At 41.6% G+C, this 20,236-nt stretch overlaps 1 long non-coding RNA gene across 6 annotated transcripts in view; it reads left to right on the forward strand.

Moving 5' to 3' along the window:
* LOC110256949 (uncharacterized) overlaps positions 1 to 20,236 on the forward strand; it is an 879,371-nt gene that overhangs the window by 401,067 nt on the left and 458,068 nt on the right. The window contains exon 1 of one of the 6 annotated variants that reach the window (XR_002339035.2): positions 12,977 to 13,071. The exons of the other annotated variants lie outside the window; for them this stretch is intronic. This is a non-coding gene — a long non-coding RNA (uncharacterized LOC110256949). Of the gene's footprint in view, positions 1 to 12,976; positions 13,072 to 20,236 lie in introns of those variants that run through there. 6 annotated transcript variants of the gene reach the window in all.

The raw sequence follows: 20,236 nt of genomic DNA on the forward strand, positions 1-20,236 counted from the left end.
GGGGTTTTGAACCGCATCTTGCAAAACTACACCACAGCTCATGGCAATGCCGGATCCTTAACCCACTGAGTGAGGCTAGGGATGGAACCGCATCCTCGTGGATACTAGTCAGATTCATTTCCACTGAGCCACAACGGGAGCTCCTGAAGGAGTTGTCTTAAAGAAACTCTTAAAGAGCCAGCATTAAAGATCAAGTCAAGGAGTGGTTAAATTACTCTCTTGGATGGAAAGATGGAGGAGGAGAAGGGAGGATGGGTAAAATATCTCCTAGCCCAGAGGAAAGCCAGACAAGTGATAAACTGGATTCACGTTCGTACTTTCCCTTCGTTCACTTCTGGGGATACTTTTTTAGCAAACAGTCATACTCTCAAACTAAAATCCTAATTCCTCTTTTCTTTCCTCACTTCCTTGTTAGTAAACCTTGCGTAGGGATTAGAACCTGCAGCCAGAGGTCTGTCCTGGAAAGGTGGAATTAGCAACAGGTCAAGAGTCATGGCTGTGGGTTCTCCCCAGCCCTTTCATCTCCATGTGAGGACTCTCAGACTTCAGCAGGCAGATGAGCCCAAGGCTGGCTGCCTGCAGTGACTTGTTACAGAAGATTCCTCTGAGGCCAACACACCATTTCCCAAACCTGAACCCGGTCATCCGAGCCTCCCTGAGAGGGCGTGTTTCCCTTGTCCTGTCACAGGGAATGTGATTCTTGTCCTTCTGAGTAAACAGTTCTGCACAGTAAAGGGTGGGGACAGATGAAAACTCAAAGCCTGGGATTAGGTTGTTTCTCTAGCACCTGCCTCCCTGGGTGAGCTCACAGCTCTTAATGACACCCTTCTAGTCCAGTCTGGGCCACCTCCTTCGTAACCCTGGATAATGCCTGACATCGTCTCTGCTCTGTTGTAGCTGGGAATTCACTGCCTTTCATGCCAGTTAGAATCAGATGGAATCTCCTAAGGTCCCCAGATAGAACATGTGTAGATCTGTCCGTCATTAACCTGCATGCCATTGATACAGGATTTTCACCTCTCATTAGACCTGTTGGTTAAAGTACAGATAGAAACCAACACACGCTCCTTATTGCTGTGGGAGCTAGTGCCAAGGTAGACTCTATTTTCTACTTTATAGTTACTTTTAACATTCAAACGATAAATGTGAATTACTTTTCTGTCTGACTCCTCTGGTGTGGGTTATTGTTATGCTAATTCAGGTGTGTATCTTCCCAGACCTTATAAGTATATAAATCTTGTGTTCTTTTGAACAAATTGGGTGGTTAATCCTTTAATCAGTTATTGAGAGATTGCTACAAGCACAGAGCAAAGGCCAGAGCTCTAAGCTCAGTTTGAAGGTCATCATTGTTATGCATTTGGTGTTTCTCCTTTGTTTTTCCTTTTCTCTTCTGTTTAACAGGAAAGTTAGCCTAATCCTATAGCAAGCACTTTCCTTTAAAGTGGAAAGATGGAACCAGGGGAGGAGGAAGAGGTTCCGAGATGCTTCAAACAATAGTGATGCTGCAGATGGGAGCAGTCTCTGCCCCTCCCTCTTTCTCCACCCCTCCCTCCCTTTTCTCTTAGGGATTTTCTGAGACTGGATATCTATCTCCAGCAGGCTGGCTGTATTTATCATCTCACTTTTCTGTTTTCTTAACACAGTACTTATCTGTATTCTGTGGATCCCCTTTTGTTAGCATAAGTAAGACATTTTTCCTTGATCTGACCCTGGAAATATTAGTTGAGACTCTACCAACTGCTCAGAAATGATGTGTTAACTTCAAACACGTCATCCAGTGACAGCTGTTTCTGAGGGCAATAGGGGGAGGAGGTTAAATTCGTGTGAATAATTAATGTCGGCAGTAGAAGTATGATGACATGATTTACCATCAGATTCTTTGTGTGTGAAGGCCCTGGCTTGAACCCTGGGCTATCTGGGTAGATATGGACCTAAGGACAGTCATGCCCCTGGACACTTGTCCTATGGGAGGTGTTGAACTTATTTATGTTTGTAAGGCTGTGTCCACCTTTCGGTTCCTCCCGCTGACAAAGGAAGGCACATCATTTTATAGTCTCTCTTCTACCCGGGCCTCATTCCATAGAGCCCAGGGAGGGTCTTTTGGGGATGCTCATCCAGTGAAAGCTCCACGTGGATGTGGCGTCAGGCTGTGCAGTGACCAGGTTCCACCCGGACAAATGAAAACAGTGGAAGGAGTGACAGAGATGGAAGGGGTGTCAGAAATCAAGATCCTAACCTCAGTACAGAAAAAATGCTCTGCAAACCTTCTCCCATGGGGTAGGGTCGGGCTTCAGATCAGAATCAGAAGCATGTACAGAAGTCACACGCAAGTGGTGTTTTACATCTTTGTGGCCTTGAGGGTTTCAGATTTTTCTTCTCTTTAAAAAGTCATTATCTAAAGTCTGTCTAAAATCTCATCTGCCTTGCTTGGTGTCACCAGGCAGCTGGTATGTAGCAGCCCTTCCTTTCCAGGACTTATGTTGAGCAGATACGGGTACTTATAGTGTTGGATTTCACTTTATGTATATAAGCCAAGGCAGATTGCTTAGAAAACACAAATAGAAGTTCCCCATATTGAACAGCTATGTCAGTCCCTTTTGGATTATAGATCCACAATGATGATAACCATAATTACCCACTAGTAAGCATCCAGTGACCTTGCTAATGCAAACTATTACTATCTGCCATGTTACAGACAACACAGAGGCTCGTCTCAGTAAAGCCAGCTTGGAACAGTAGAGTGGGGATTCAATCTAGAACTGTCAACTATAGTGATTGATTCAGAGGTGCTCACATGACTCAAGCCAGGCTAATTGTAGGATTCCCAGAATCCTGAAAAGTTAATGTAAGCCTTAACATTCTGTGATAAACTCCTAAAAGGAACTTGTCTAAGAATGAAGCTAAAGCAGAGGAAGATACAAGACATGGAGAACACTGGATCTCTGAAGACAGGATTTCAGCACCTGGATATAGCTATGCCTGAAGCCAACCACCCTTGAATTGTTCAGTTACGTGAAACTATTCCTTTTTTTTGGTTTATGCGTCTTTGTTGGGGAAGGTAGTCTCATGCGCTCAATCAGGCAGTCTTTCGACTCCCACTTGGCTCTATAAGAACAGGCTGTGTGCTTGGAACATTTCCTTGCCAAGAGATAGAGTCCTCATAGCTTGTGTGGGGCTTATCACTTTGTGTGGGACTATCTTTCCCTGTTTAGGTTTCAACATGTGTTCTTTTGTTCTGCTCAAGTGTGTGCATGGTGGCACCTTGCCAGCCCTACTACGATATCTCTCCTCTTCGGAGAAGGGACTGAGTCCTTTCATTGCAGCACGAGAGGGATGCCTGCAGGCCAGTCACCCTGCAACTGCTGCTGAGAGGGACCTGCTAGACTGGGGGGGGGGGTGCTGATGCCCACCCTTGGAGCTGATCCTGCTATTTCCCCTTGTGTGAGTAATGCATTGTCCTATCCAGAACCTCACTGAGTTGTGTTTTTCTGTTGATTTTAATACCAAGATGCAAGGGACAGAAGTGTTTGGACTTGTGCTACTGGTAACACACAATAGATGTCACTTGCTTCTTACTCTTTGAACTAGCTTTCTGCCTTGAAACTGAAAAAATGAAAGAATTTTAACTATTCTACCTCCATTGCCAAACTTTCTCTGAATTTCCCAGGTAAACCCAATAATTTTTTTCTATCCTTCTCTCACACCTGAGTCTGTCACCATTGTTGTACCATCACAATAGATGGTGATTGCTTTTTTTTTTTTTCAAACATATATGGCCTTAACTAGATGGCAAAGTCTTGCAGGGAAGAGATAATACCTGTGTGTGTGTGTGTGTGTGTGTGTGTGTGTGTGTGTGTGTGTGTTTAATTCTTACCTCTAGGCCCAGATTGACTCCCAAAATACAAAGTGATCTTTAAGATTTAGCCAGAAAGTTCTTCAGGTAGCCTTAAGTTTCAAGGGGCAGATTCTCCATCTCTTCCCCCTCTCATGATTCTCAAACTTTAACATGCAAACAAATCATCTCGGGGGTCTTGTCAAAATGTAGATTCTCTTTCAGAAGGTCTGGGGTGAGGCCAGAGATTCTCATTCCTAATAAACCCCTTGATACTTTGAGAAGCAAAATATTGGGTATGTGTCATTCGTTCTCTCCAGGAGAATGTCAGGTCAGAGCATGTAGGAACATTCCTGTAAATCTCTGACTTGAGCTAAATAAATTCCAACCTTATTCCAACAGAGATTAACCTAATGAAAAATCTTGAGGCACACAGAGCCATTATTTTCTTAGTCAACCAAAAAGTACTTTTTGGAGCACTGATTTGAGTCTAGCTCTCTGCTGAATATAATGACATAGCAAAAGAAATATGAGACTAGTTCCATGGAACCCATTTCAGTCTTGGAGAGGAAAGAGAGCTGCTGATTTTAGGGGTATTACCAAAGTTTGTCATACCCCCAAATATCTTTTTTCTCCCCCTTGCTTTAACCATTTTTTACTTGATGTTATAGAACAAGAACAAGAAATGTTTCTGCAATTCACCATCCATTCACACCTTGATGCGAAGTGGTTTCCTCTGCTTTCTTTTCTCTTACACCAAGGAGAGCCATCAAATAAGGGAATAAGGATTTTGTTCTGGTGGCCAGGCCAATTCTAGAGCAAAGGGATAATTCTTGGGGAAGGCAGTGAGGATTCCTGTTGGGTGGGGTTCTTATAGTTAGAATTCCTTACCAGAAGGCTGTGTATGACCCAGACCCAACCGTGTTGCTCCAGAGAAATGGCACCAAAGATAAGATGAAGTCTACTTATTTTGAAATTTTACATCTGGAACATAAGAATCACTAAATATTAGTGACTGCAGGGAACCTTGGGATGGCTTGATCCAATCTTACCACTTCGTAAAGAAGGAAACTATGATCCCTAGTGGTGTTTGGCTTGCCCTAACACACTTCTAGTGCAGTGCGGGGCCCCATTCCTCCCAGCAGGAGTTCTTTTTATAGCAAGAGAAGCAGCGAGGGAGAGGAGGCTGAGAGCCCAGGCTCCTCTCTGCAGTCAGGCTGTTTGGGTTTAACTCCTACTTCTTCAGTTACTAGCGGGCTTTGAGTGAGTTTTTTAGTGTCTCTGTGTCTTAGTTTCATTGTTTAATAAAATGAGGCTAATGATAGTAACTACCTCAGTGGGCTGTTGCAAAGATTCAATGAGCAGATACATGTAAAACAGTAACAGTGTGTGACTATAACACGTGTAGTAAGAATAGGCGGCTGTCGTCATCCTCATTATTGTGTTGCCTTCCATGGCGTGATAGCAAGGCTACTGATAACGAACTGTCTGCTGTCTTCTGTGTTCTGCTACATTCTAGCCCCAAACCCTAGACCTTCTCCTACCTACTCGCCATTGGCTCATATGCTATTATGTAAGTTCACTCTGGCCCGTCCCCTCCCCCACCCCCCCAAAAAGATTCACATTGCACAGTTGACAATGTGGCTTAAAATGCCAATGTCCCTGAAAGGGGAAACATGATAATTTATTTCTATCCTACATTTGGAGGAACTAACATTAGATCATTTCCCAGGAACAAGTTTTCAAGGAAGAAAGACCACAAGGCTTTAGGAACCTGGGATATCAGGGTGATAGGGAAAGGGGTAGCTATCAAAGGGGGAAGGGGTTCGAGGCTACAGAGCGTGGTTTGCCCAAAGCCAAGCTCCCTTAGCACCTTTGGTGCTATCTGTTCTTGATCTTGTCCTCCCTAATTCTTTCAGTGTGGTCCCTCACATGGGGTAACCGCACATCCAGTCTTTGATCCTGTCAGCCCATTCAACTCCAAAAGGCTGATGACAATTTCTGAGGAGTGATTGGCATAGGCCGGAGTTTCTCAGCTTAGGGGCTGTTGGCATTTGGGGATGGATAATTTTTGATGTGGACCTGTCCTTTGCCTTATGGGATGTTTACCATCATCCTTGGCCTCTACTTGCTAGAAGCCAATAGTATTCCTCTCCATCAGGTTGTAGCCACCAAGAATGTCTCTAGACATGGCTGGCGGCAAAATTGGTCCCGGTTGAGAAGGCATGGCTTAGATCTTCCTAAGATCTGCTGATTCCATTCTTTTTTGGTCAGGGTCAGACTGGACCCAGGTCCCTGGGATTAAGGGCTTACTGTGTTCTGTGCTCCCCAGGGAAATTCGCTTTCTCTGCCCCCACCTTGCTTTGGACAAAATCTACCTGGGCCTCAATTTCCCTGCTATGGTTATTCCCCTGGAATAAGAGAAGGGTGTTTTCTCCTGTGTCAGAGTGGCTGACTGAGGACTGAGCAGGCTCTCCTTGGTTGATAGACGGGCTCAATCTTACTGTCCACTCCCCCAGTTGTCCATTGGGAGCACTCAGATTTTGATAATAGGATAGGATCCCCTCAAACTCCTACTTTTCTGAACAGGGTAGGGGGAGTCTTCCTCTTTCCACAAATGTCCACTCCTCACCCCTTCCCACATTTCTGCAAATCCTCAGATGCTTCATCTTTGCTCTGGGGTCCAATGACCAAGAGGGCTTTCCCCAGGCTTCACAGACCAGGTCACAAAAGTTAGCATCTTTTTTGATTTCCTGCCAAAGAATTCGCTTCTATAATATTTGTTTCTAGAGCTTTCTCAGAGCAGACAGAGCAATGGTTTATATAACAAATCACACCAAAAAACTCTTAAAATGTCAACTAGATATATCTCTTCCCTAGACTCCCTCAGCCTTTCTTCCACTTGCTGGGGGTAGCTGTGGGTGAATATGTTTTCTCTTAGGACTTTCCCCCAGATTCTGTTAGTTTTTACTATCCCAGATTTCTTACTCAAACAGTATTTTTCTTTTGTTGTTTTGAAGTAGCATTTTCAAAGTGTGGTCTCGGTGACACCCTAAGATCCCTTCGTAGGGTCTGTGAGGTCAGACCACAATAACACTAAGTGACTACTTGCTTTTTTCACTCTCTTTATCTCCCAAGTGGAAGTGGAGTCTCCCCAGAGTTACATGATGTATGATGACATTCTGTAATGAAATGTGTCAACATTCATTTGAACCAATATTTTCCAAATGACCAACACATGATGTTACAAAATCATGCCCAAATGAAAGGACCATTCAATGTGCAAAAGACTTTAAGAAGTAAGTTTATTTATATAATTTTAGATTCTTCGTTGCAACTGGCCTTTAAAAACTTCCACTTGTACGGCTCTGGTGCTGCATCAGAGAAGACTGTTCACAATTATCTGAAAAGACTAATAACATTCTCTCTCTTTTCCACCTCTACATTTGCGTGAGGCTAGATTCTCTTAAGATATGTTAATGAAAACGCTATAACATAACCGATCAAATGTAGGAGCGGCTTTGAGAATCCAGCTGATTCTATTAAGGCAGATAATAAAGAGCTTGGTGAAAATGGAAAACAGTGTCACTCTTCTCACTAAATTATGTTTGGAAAAAATAGTTATTTTTCATAAAAATATGCTATAAAACATACACTGGACTTATTATTTTTAAGTGAGTTTATAAATATTTAAGAGTGTTTTTCATTTATCTCACCTATGGCAAATGTTGACAGATATAATCTACAAAAACAAAGGCTCTTCGAGATTCTCAATAATTTTTAAGATTACATTGGGGTCTTGGGACCAAAACTTTTGAGAATTGCTGTATCAGAGCAACTCATCTCTTTGATTCCTATCTCAAATCTGCTCTACAAATATGCGAAATCACTTAGACATTGACCAAATTCCAGGCTCTTTGTAAAGTATTTTACATGGGGGTTGATTACTGTTAACCCTGGGAGGTAGGTGTAATTCTTAGTCACACTTACAGTCAAGGAAACTGAGGTTTAGAGAGGATTAGAAACTTGCTGAGCTATAAGTTCCTGTCATGGCTCAGCGGTTAACGAAGCCAACTAGTATCCATGAAGACTCGGATTCGATCCCTGGCCTTACTTAATGGGTTAAGGGTCCAGCATTGCCATGAGCTATGGTGTTGGTCGAAGATGAGGCTCCATTCAGCTTTGGTGTGGCCGTGGCATAGGCCAGTGGCTGCAGCTCTGGTTTGACCCCTAGCTTGGGAACTTCCATATGCTGTGGGTACGGCCCTAAAAAATTAAATAAATAAAATAAAATAATAACAATAATAAAAGAAACTTGCTGAGCATCACAAAGCCAAAAAAGTAGTAAAGGGAAAAAATTTAAATGTTAAGTGTCCAACTCCTGAAGTCTCCACCTTAACAACTTTACAACCTAACTAGGCTAAAAAAAAAAATTCTTTTTCATGGACAGACTGCACATTGCTTGGAGAGCAGTGGGTGTTGTAGGTTCATTTGACCAACGTTGTTTTGGTTACACTTCTGTCTCCACTCTGTCATAGCAACTCTGGGAGCTGAAGCTGACTCCATCCACCTGGGGCTGTCCTTTGGGAAATGAAGACCCAAGCATGCCCTAGGCCTTAATCAGAGATACTGATCACCTTTGTTTTGTGATTACTTGGCAGCCTTTCTTTGTGCTCCTTTGAACGTCCAGTCTCCAAGTCTTTTCCAATGTGTATTTCTCCAGGGGATGCTCGGCTATCAGCAGACGAGCCTGAATAAGCTGCTGGTTGTGCAGGGATTTGATCGAGTGTGTGTTTAACAGCAAAGCCAGGCTCCATGTCGGCTCCTGACACGGTACCTTTCACAGCCCAGAAACTTAGGCGGGAGGCCAGACCCCACCGTCACGCCAAAGTAGGCACCTGGACCAGGAGTCTCTGGTGTCATGTGATAATTGCTGATCACCTCATCATAACTGCTTTAAGTTGCAAAAATGAAGTCTGAGATGCCTTCACCGGGGGTCTTGGTTGGTTTGAAGGCAATTAGCATTTCAAGATGCATGATCTGGAAAATTCTTTCATAATAGGACTATTCTAAATATTTATTTAAGCTTCCTCCAGCCTCAAGTGCCATTTCAGAAGCAAGGAAATTGTTTAAAAGTCCAGACTTCCCCACATAGTTTTCATAAAGTATACTATGGGCAGTGAGAGTGGGAACATCTTTGTGCTGCCATTTAGCTTTGAAGAAATACTTCTGTGTGACTGAGATGGTATTGCAGACTGGAAATGGAGAGTTATGGCATTGAGCTTAAGTGCCCAAAGGCACCTGGTTAATAAATGACTTTGGAATCACACAGAATTTAGTTTAGACCTCAACTCCGAGAGTAGTTATTTGTGTGGTTTCAGCATGGAACTTAATGTCTCTAAGCCTTGATTTCTCCATCTGTAATATGAGGATAGGGTGCTGGGGTGATTAAATGAGTTCCATGTTCTGAGCAAAGAGCTGGTCTGGCATGGACTGAATAAAGTCCACTATGATGATAATTATTATACTGTTACCTTGATAATCATTTTGTAATTTTTATTTCTTCTCATAACTGTTCCTTTTCTTACTGGCATTAATGGATTGTAGCTGTGTATGTTCAGTTAATACCTACCTAGCACAGTGCTGTTTGAATGAATAAATGACAAGTGAAGAAATGATGAGATCATGACACAGAAGATCATTTATTTTATTATTTTTAAAAAATTTGTTTTATTGAAGTTTAGTTGATTTACAATGACATGTTAATTTCTGCTGTACATCAAGGTGATTCAGTTATATTTTTTCCATTATGGTTTATCAAAGGATATTGACTTTAGTTCCCTGTGCTAGACAGCAGGACCTTGTTGTGTATCCATTCTGTATCAATATCCATTCTATATATAAACAGTTTGTATCTGTTAATCCCAGACTCCCAATCCACCCCTCCCTTAGCCTTTCTTCCCCTTGGCAACTAGTCTGTTCGCTATGTTTATGCGTCTGTTTCATAGATAAATTCATTTGTACAGGAGATTTTTATTGATTAGTGAATTTCTAAATTGAAATGCTGGGAAAGCTCATTGAAAAAAAAAATCAGAGTCTCAGAAGTGACTACTGAGAGTAGTCAATGAAATAGGTTGATGAAGGTCCTTGGCAGAGTTCCCATCATGGCTCAGTGGGTTTAGAACCTGACTAGTCTCTGTGAGGATGCTGGTTCCATCCCTGGCCCCGCTCATTTCATTAGGGATCCAGTGTTGCTGTGAGCTGTGGTGTAGGTCACAGACGCAGCTTGGATCTGGCGTTTCTGTGGCTATGGCATATGCTGGCAGCTGCAGCTCTGATTTGACCCCTAACCTGGGAACTTCCATATGCCACCAGTGCAGTCCTAAAAAGACAATAAAGAAAGAAAGAAGGAAAGAAAGAAAGAAAGAAAGAAAGAAAGAAAGAAAGAAAGAAAGAAAGAAAGAAAGAAAGAAAGAAAGGTAGGTCTTTGGCAGGAAGGCAGCGTCTCTAATTGGCCCACATGGGCACTTCTATACAAGTGAGTGACTGATGGCAAAGCCTTGCTGTCTGGCGGTCTGTCAAAGTGGTTCTTTGTGGAACTTCTAAACTAGGTGATTTGTGGGGAATTGGGAAGTTTCTTCCACTTTCCAAAATCTTTCATGAAGGAATGATGCCTTTGGATTAAGTAGTATTTAGGGTAGTATGACTGCAGTTTAAAAAAGAGAGAGAGCGACAGACCCAAACGTGTGCATTTAACTGCCTTGGGAGAGTGTATGTATATGTACATGGTGTGGCCCTTTTCCATGAGGTCATTCAGGAACCTGGGTTAATGGGGGTTTGTCACATCACCCTGGGAATGGCTCCCTTCTAGTCAGAGTGAGAAAAGTTTGTGGAGAAGAGCTGTTTGGGAGGTGTTGATGGGTCAGACGTAAGGTAGCACTTAGCAATTCTGTCTTTCATTGGCCAGAACTCAGTCACATGACCACACCTGACCAATGTGTGTCTGGGAACCTGGGAAACGGAGTGTCTGGCTGGTCAACCACTTGCCCCTGACAACTGTGCAATCAGGAAGAGGAACAAGCTTTTGGTGAACTGTGGACCATGTTTGCCAGACTTTGTCAGGACCCCATATCTCTGGGAAAGGCAGTTTAGTGTAAGCAAAATTGTTCCCACCAGTGGAATGTCCTCACCGCAGTAGGAAGGCTTTATCCCAGAAAAGATCCAGGAGGAAGTTTCAGAGCTAGACAGCTGAGGGGTGCATGCTGTGGAAAAGATGACTGGGACAGTCCTGTGTTCCTAGGGTCCTGGACTTTGTGTTTGAGAAGTGAGAGGATGGGGGAAGCGTAAGACAGGTAAGAAGGCTCTAAAGTCACAGCTTTGTGGAGGCTCAAACATGGCTGCCCTATACCAACGTGGTGCTTGTAGGCACCTTTTGCTGTAAAGCACTGACAGGGCATTTGGGGGCTCCACTCAGGTGCCAAGGGCTGTGGAGGGAGAGTAAGGACCTATTCCAGCCATGCCTCCCCACCTCCGTTGCCCCCCTCCCCCCACTGCTTTTCTTCCTCCAAGAAGGCAAGTCAGGCTCATTATGTCTCTAGTGGATTTTATAGTTCTGGATTTGAGCCTAAAAGTTGCATGTGGTTTTCAAATACTTATTTTATCACACTCCATGATTACTTCCATTATGTGTGGCTAACATTTGAGTCTTTTCAGATTTAGGAGGGATATAAAAGGTTTAAATAAGTCCAATATCAGATGTGTCTGGGATTCCATTTCTTGCGTGCACACTGTAAATAAACGCTGATGAAAAATATTTTAGTTCCAAATTCTGCCACCCCAAATCCTACAAATATGCACATTAAAGCCCCCTAATCCCATAAAAGCCTTTTTACTTGTAAATAACACTATCTTGTTTTCCATCTCAAATTTCTTCTCCTGTAATTACACAATATTTGGTTTCCCCTTTTTAGGCAATTCAAATTAAAACTTATTTCATTTCGTAATTACAAACATTCATTTTGAGTAAAGACTAATCTGACGGGAATTTGGTTCCAGTGATATTGTAACCCAGACTTGCAATAGCAAAGCAATCCATCTCCTGACTAATGTCTTGGAATCTTTTAAAATTCTACTCCAGCTAAACATTTGCATTTGGAAAGTTTTATCCTTTTCCCTGAAATAATAATGCTTTATTAAGAGCACTGTGTGATTTGATTTTTTCTTTTAAAATAATGATTTAAATCAAAGACTTCAAGATAGAAAGAATTTAAAGGGTGAGCCACTTCACCTTCTTACTTTGGGGTGATTTTATAACTCCCATGAGTTCTGGAGTAGAATGTTGCTTGGAAAATGTTCATTATTAAGTTCGTTTTCAACCATTTCCTGAAAAAGGAGAAAGAAAATATTCTTTGTCTGGCTATCATGATAGGTGGTAATTTTGAAACATTAGATAAAGTATATGTTATTACTATTCTCAGTATGGATAGAAGGGAAAAAAAGAGCAGGCTGATTGCACATTTAGGAATGGATAGTTACTATCTAGGGCATCCCAGTGTTTATTAACTAAAAGACACATTGAGAAAAAGCCAAATGGAGTACATGGCTCGCGTGATCACTGTTTATCCATTGCAGCGTGAAACGCAGACCAAAGTGTGGTGGTTTCAACAGTGATTTGTCCTGGTCTCTCACAGGTCTGGGGGGTGATGGGCTCTGCAGGGCCATTTTTGCTTGTTGGGGTCCTTCATGTGGTTGCCGTCAGATGGAGGCTGAAGCTGGGGGCACCTGAAGGCATGATTGCTCACGTGACCGCCTCTCAGGCTGGAGCACCTGAGGGCTGGTTGGGCATCTTGCTCGACAGCATCCTCAACACCTGGCCAGGTCAAGCTTCTACCCAGTGTAGTGGTCTCAGGATAGTCAGACTTCTTACTTGTCAGTCAGTTCTCTCCCACAGAGCAAGCACTCCAATAGACCAAAGCAGTGCTTGCAAGGCTTTTTCCTAATTTAGCTTTCAAAGTCCTGCAGGGGTCCATTCGGCCTCATTCTAATGAGTTGTGAATGAGTCATGGGGCAGCCAAGTTCAATGGGAGGTGATTACCCAAAGCCCTGAGTAGAAGGAGGTGTGGTTTACTAGGGGCTGTCTTTGTGGATTGCCTGCCACCATCACCAAGCTGTGGATGCGTCTGCCTGCTCAGATGCTTTAATGGGTGAAATGATGAGTGTATTCTGCAGATTTTGAGCTGGTAAGAGCTAGGGGGGAAGGGAGCAGATGGAGGCTCTTTGTTAGGAATTCCTCCCAGTTTGAACGGGTGTGTGTGTCTGTGTGTTTGGACTGTATTTTGGATTACTCTGATTACCCCTGAAGTTTGATTTAGGCTGGGGTCAGGACGGGAGAAATACCAAGTGCTAACTCTGTGCCAGAGACACACTTTAAACATTTAATATCACTGTACAGGTTGTATTCAGACCCTTGGTGGCTTTGCCACTTACCGGCCATGGGACTTGGAACAGGGTAAGTTACTTGACATCTCTGGGCCTTGGTTTTCTCCTGTTATGATATATTTGGGGGACTTTTGATCATGGAGAGAACCACTCAGTTCTTTTTACACTTTTTTTAGAGCCCTATTTATTAATCTTATGAATTTATTGATCAACGGAGTATTTAAAATATATAGAAGCTTACATTTCTCTCTTTATGTACTCTTTATATAAGGAATACATAAAAATTCCTGAGTTTAACCGATGATATTTTTAAAAACATGTACACAGTGATTACTCGTTAAATCTGAGGTCTCTAAATCTTTAATTCAAATTGTAAGTCTAATTTATCATATGCCTATAAATGTTTTAAACACTTTAGAAGACAGACACCATTCATACAATATTAACATGTTTGCAGTGCTGATCAGGACCCTCACACTAAAACTGGGTATAAAAATTGTGCTATGGAGTTCCCGTTGTGGTGCAGCGGAAATGAATCCAACTAGGAACCATGAAGTTTCAGGTTCAATCCCTGGCCTCACTCAGTGGGTTAAGGATCTGGCGTTGCCATGAGCTGTGGTGTAGGTCTCACGGGGTTTGGATCCTGCATTGCTGTGGCTGTGGTGTAGGCCAGCAGCTGTATCTCCAATTTGACCCCTAGCCCAGGAACCTCCATGTGCTGTGGGTGTGGCCCTAAAAAAAAAAAAAAAGCCAAAAAAAAAAAATGGTGCTATACCTATTTGGTTTTTCATCATCTATATTCTTATTCTGTTATTTTTTTCCCTGGTAGAATGATTTGGTGCATTTACTCACCTGGAGGTTCACAGTGACCTTACCTGACCTATTGAGGTTACAGACAGAGGTTGACACTTTTTGCTCCCCTGTTCCCTCCCTTAATCAGAGCTTCTAATTCCCTGTCCCTGCTTTATTTTCCCACATAGCACTTTTCATCAACTGATATGTAGGTTGTACTTATTCATTTGTTTATATGCATTTGTACTTATTCGTTTGTTTCTCCCTACATCCATGTAGACATTTTTTGCTTATTTTGTTCACTGCTATAATCTCAGTGTCCTGAACAGTACGTAGTGGGTGGCTCACAAAGATTTGTTAAATGAACAGATGATGGATTCTGGACCAGGGTATTAATTAGCTCATGAGGCTTGGTGACCTGCTCAAATTATGGGCTTTTTTGGTCTTTATTTATTTTTTTTTAGGGCTGTACCTTCCCATGCTAGGGGTTGAATTGGAGCTGTAGCAGCTGGCCTACACCACAGCCACAGTAATGCCAGGTGCTAGCCACATCTATGACTTAACATGGCAGCTCATACCAACGCCGGATCCTTAACCTGCTGAGCGGGACCAGGGATTCGAACTCCCGTCCTCATGGATACTAGTCGGGTTCACTAGTTCACTGAGCCACAATGGGAACTTCCAAATTATGGGCTTTGACCAGGGAGGTAGGTTTAATTCTTGATGAAACATTTTTCTTCAATTACACTGATTTGTATCTTATCTTTAAGGAATCTGGTGAATACATTTTAGTATTCTGCTTTTAGTTTTTCTGTTTGCTCTGAACTGGGGCCTGGTCCTTGTCAGCCACATCTAAAACTTTGGGTCCGTTTGGTGCCCTGAAATGGCAAGTTTCTTTCTCATGGACCATTAAAACCCGTAGTGTTAAAACCTGCATCCCAGGATGGAAGGACTTAAATGGGATCATCAGCATAAGGGTGAACAGAGCTGTGTCTGGCACATGTTAAACTCTTCGCATTGTTATTCTTATTAATGAAGCTAGCTCCAGTTACTATCTTTGCTAAAAAGAGAGCCATTTGTTTTCTCTATAGGTGTTTGTAAGAAATTCCTTTGTCCCAGTTTGAATGACAGGATATGTGCAACATAGAACCAAGCCCCATATGTTTCACAACAGGTTTTAAGCAAGTGTAAGAAAATGAAAAATGAATGAATCCTAGAGCAACACAAATTGTTTGTTCCCATCTTTCGCTTCCTCGTGCACAGCTCCTTGACCTACACACATGCAGAGGGAAATAGTGTTGGTAGAGTACATAGCTTGGGCCGTGAATTTTGCTGGGTGATATATAGAGCTGTTACTTATTTATTCCAACCAACAGTCAACTGAAATCATAGGTTTTTTTTTTTTTTTAAAAAAGACATCAGTTTTTACATGCATTTTGTGGATATGGAAACTGAAGTTAAGAAAGATAAAGCCACATAGCTAGCAAGCATCAGAACAAGAATGAGAACAGACATATGATGGACTGCAAGCTGACTTCTTCTTCTTCTTCTTTTTTTTTTTTTTCCCATTATACCTTTTATAAAGGAGAGGATAGCATGGAGAACATGGTAATGGCTTTTTATGGTTCTCGTGGTTTTGTCAGGTGAATTATTTTTTCGGTCCCATTCAATGAGTTAATTACTGAGCCTCTACTCAATTCTTAGTGGGTAAATTTTCCAAATGAAAACTTACATTCAGTATGGGCAGCTACCTAATGTCAATCAAATACATGGATGCTAATGACATTTACTTGTGGAGTTGACAGTAAAAGTATTTAAACATAATAGTCTCTTGTGCTAACATACAATTATGCTAGTATTTCAAGACAATGTAGTCCTAGAAATGGAAGTCATAAGCACACATTTTAAAATTAACTGGATATTGTAAAATGATTTTAATAATTTATATCTCAAAATGTTTTTGCTTCTATAGGTGTCTTCAGTTTTTAATGTTTCTACCAACAGTTTTGGCAAATACTGCTTTTATAGTGCATTAGTTTGTTAATGAAGTTATGTCCTGTTTTTATTTATTAGCTATACAATTTCATGTGTTCTGTGAATTCTTGTTCATATTTTTTTTGCGCATTTTTGTATTGAGTGTTTTTTTATTACTCCTTTGCAGGAGATTTTTTTGTATGGAGATGTTAACCCTGATTATTATATGTATTACAAATACTTTTTACATATTCTGTCATTTGTCTTTCAACTTTGACCACAGAATCCATTTTCCTAGCAAAATTATTTTGTAAATGTCATCTCAAGAGAGAATATAATCTGTTATGAACGTTAGTCTGATAATAACAGTATTAAAGAAATATGCTTAATGTGTGAAATAATAGTCACAGAACTAAATTATCCCCTGGAACAGATACCTAATTCATTATATAGGATTACTCACCCTAGAAGACCTAACAATATAATTTTTCATCTGCCAAAAGTATAGGACTACATTATAAACAGCAAAATAATTTTGGGATAAATACACCTCCAAACAGAATGAAGACAGAACTCTTTTAGATGGTATTAGCCAAATATGCTTAGCCTCTTGAATTAATGTGTAAGGGGAAAAAATAGAATACAAAGGAAAATCCTCCCTTAGTGGCTCAGAAAAGCCCCATTTTCTTCTTCCCTGCTGCCAGGCTAACCTGCAGGACAGTCTTCTCTTATATAGGCATGAATCCTTCCACCCTTACCTGTCATTTGTTACCATGGACCCAGGGGGGCATAATTGCTAAGCAATCTGAAGCGGCAGCAGTGGGATAATGGAAAAAGCCTTGGCTCTACCACTCAGTATCTGTATAGATTTGAACAGTTTACTTAACTCCTCAGCCTCAGTTTCCCTACCCCTGTAAAATGGGAATAAGAATATCTATTCACAGGGTAATTGTGATGATTAGCATGAGGTAGGATATATGAAATTGTTTTAAAACTCATATGTTGCTATAAGTCCTATGTTATTCAATATCGTCATTCATTCATAAGATCATCGTCCATTAATGAACACATTAACCAATTCAGGTACCTTTTGCTGAGGAAATGAGGCATAGGAGGAAAAGGAGGCATGGGTTCTGCTTTAATTAGCTTTCCAATCTAGTAATTATACTTCACATTTATATAATATCTTAGAGTTTACAAAATGGTTTCTCTCATCATGTTACTTATCCATTCATTCATTCAGTCATGGAACTGGAGAATGGAGTCCTTGACCTCATGGTTATAGAAAAAAAACAAATACATAGAAGGATAAATGAAATATGTACAAGTTGTAATACTTGCCATGGAGGAATTGAGCATAGAGTAGGATGGAGAATGACAGATACAGTGTGGGAATGCCACTTGTTTGAGAAATCGTTGGAGAACATCTCTTGGAGGCAGTCACAGGCAAGGCATGCTAAGAGGTCTGGAGCAGGAAAGAGTTTAGCACTTTCAAAGATTAAAACAGGCTGGGGAAATGTGTCCTCCAGACAGAGAGTAAGCTCAGGAGAGCATGGGGCTCGATTCCAGAGGGCTCTCTGGGCCCCATGAAGGAGTTTGGATTTTATTCTAAGTGCAGTGCAAAGCCACTGGAGGCTTTTAAACCAGAGAATTTCCAAATGTTGAGAAGATAATTTTATGGAGAAGGGCTTGGAGCGAGTAAGAACGGAGGTGGGGAAAACACTAAGGAGGCTGTTGGATTAATTAGGGGGAAAAAATCTTTATTGAATTATGCCCAATGGGATTTGTTAGACTAGAGCAGATACATGAGCTTTGCACCTAGCTAACTTCATCTTGTCCATCAGAGGGGTGCAGAGGAGGAGATGTGATTTTACCCAGATCTAGGACAGCAGAGCTGTTTATTCCAGTGGCTTTTGGAGTTGAATGGAAATGATCATGGCCAGCAAGTGATTGTCCTGCATATTTATTTCAGCTGAACTGCCTTAAATTTACCCATATTGAACAGCTACAGCTTTTGGATGCTGTATCAGTTTTCTAGGGCTACCGTAGCAAAGTACCATAGACTCGATGGCTTAAATAACAGAAATTTCTTTTCTTAAAATTCTGGAGGCTAGAAGTCTGAGAGCAAAATGTCAGCAGGGTAGCTTTCAGCAGAGGCCTCCTTCCTTGGCTTAGAGATGGCCACCTTCTCCCTGTGTCTTCTCATGGTCTTATTTGTGTCTGTATCCAAATCTCCTGTTATAGGAAGACCTGTCATATAGGATTATGTCCACTCTAAGGACCTCATTTTTATTTACCTCTAGATCCAAACTCAGTCATGTTCTGAGTTCCTGGCGATTGGGACTTGAACATATAAAGTTTGAGCCTGTAACAGATTCTCAGATGAAATCTGTGTTTGGCGGATCAGGCATGGTTATGAAAATCCCGTTCTAGTTTGCTTATTTCTGGCATGTGCTGAAATGGTTGCATTTCTCCTGAGTCTTAAAGAAAAAGACATGATTTCCTTTTATAATTAGTGCCAACTGCAACGACTTATTTAAATACCTCCTCAAAGGGTTGTTGAGCACATTCACTAAGCCTTAGTTAGGCCATCGAGGTACCTCTTGTTTGTATTCATGGGACTGGTGTTCTTTCTTTAAGAGTAATATTTTAACTGCTCTTCACCTAGGTACATTTTGAGAAAAACCCGCCCTGCAAACAAACACGAACTGTTGTTGATACCCTGCACTTGGCAATTTTGTTGCTTTCCCCACTTTTTTTCTGTGATAGCTAAGTGTGAATCAGTTTCCATGTGCACTTGTAGCTGTGCTAGTTGGAGGCACCACTTCCTTGGCTGAAGCAAGCAGGGACGAAGCCACAAATTGTTTGAAAGGGATTAGCACTGCTGTCCCTGGACACAGCTTAAGCTCATGAAAGGATGAGGTTGCAGGGAAGAGGTGGTCAACATGAGAAGTGGCTCAGGCTGGTGCAGGAAGGGGAAAGCTCAGTAGTCTTCCTGTGAGCGCTCTGGCCCCCTGGCGACATGTTCACTCATAGGTTGTATAGGTAGTAGCTTGAGCTTTTCTTTTCTTCCTTCTTTCCTTCCTTCCTTCTTTTTTTTTCTTTCTTCCTTCCTTCTTTTCCTTCCTTTCCTTTCCTTTCCTTTCCCTTCCTTTCCTTTCCTTTCCTTCCTTTCTTTCTCTCTCTCTCCCTCTCTCTTTTTAGGGCCACAGCTACAGCTGCCTGCCTTCACCACAGCCACAGCAACACCAGATCCCTGACCCACTGAGCAAGGCCAGGAGTCGAACCCACATCCTCATGGATACTAGTCAGATTCATTTCTGCTGTGCCACAACAGGAACTCCAGGTCAGCTTACTTCTGTCCCACTTCCTTATCCTCTTTATCTTCATGTCTTTATGTAAAGCACTTCCTAGAGATTTTTTTTTAAATATATTTTAATATACCTTAAGTAAATTTAGAACACTCTTACCTGTCTTAAGGCTATATCCTTAAGCTTTGTCTTTAACCATTGAAAGTTCTATGAACTTTTTTTTTTTTTTTTTTTTTTTTTTTTTTTTTTTTTTTTTTGCTTTTTAGGGTTCACTCATGGCACTCTTAAAGGGGTTTTAAATATTATTAGGTGGACGTAGGTGGCAAGGCACTGGTTAATATCACCCGAAGTATTCTCCAAGCCTGACCATATAGCTCTGCCTCAACGTGGGGATGAGCAAGGCCAAGGTGGGTGTTGCTGTCACCAGCATCACAACATTCATCATCAAGTCACCATCATCAGCAGCATCATCCTTTCCTCTACTTTGTTCTTCTTGATCATGATCATCATTTGCAGTCATTCATGCCCAAGTAGGTATTCTGTTACTGGGTCACTTGGAACAAGTGAATGGTTATGAGGGTGATTGCTTTCATGACCTCCAAACTGTTGAGCTTAATGGGTTTCCCTTGACACATTCCTTGTGTTACCAGTCAGGCTTGGTCTATCCTGTCTATACTGTCTATAGACTTCACTGTCACTTAACCTTTGGTCTATACTGTCACTAAACCTTTGGAAATAGTTTGGTCTTTGTATTCACACAAAAAGTCTGTTCAAACGCTGGCTCTGCTCCTACAAGCTGTGTGAACTTGGACAAATTCCTAAAATTCTCTGAGCCTCAGTTTTTTTCATTTGTAAAGTAAAAATAATAACTAAAGGACAATATTACAGC

Source organism: Sus scrofa, chromosome 15, assembly GCF_054392235.1.
Source record: "Sus scrofa isolate SSC_HxYL_T2T_F1_AM1 chromosome 15, Sscrofa_HxYL_maternal_Yorkshire_Landrace_v2.0, whole genome shotgun sequence".
NCBI classification, from domain to species: domain Eukaryota; kingdom Metazoa; phylum Chordata; class Mammalia; order Artiodactyla; family Suidae; genus Sus; species Sus scrofa.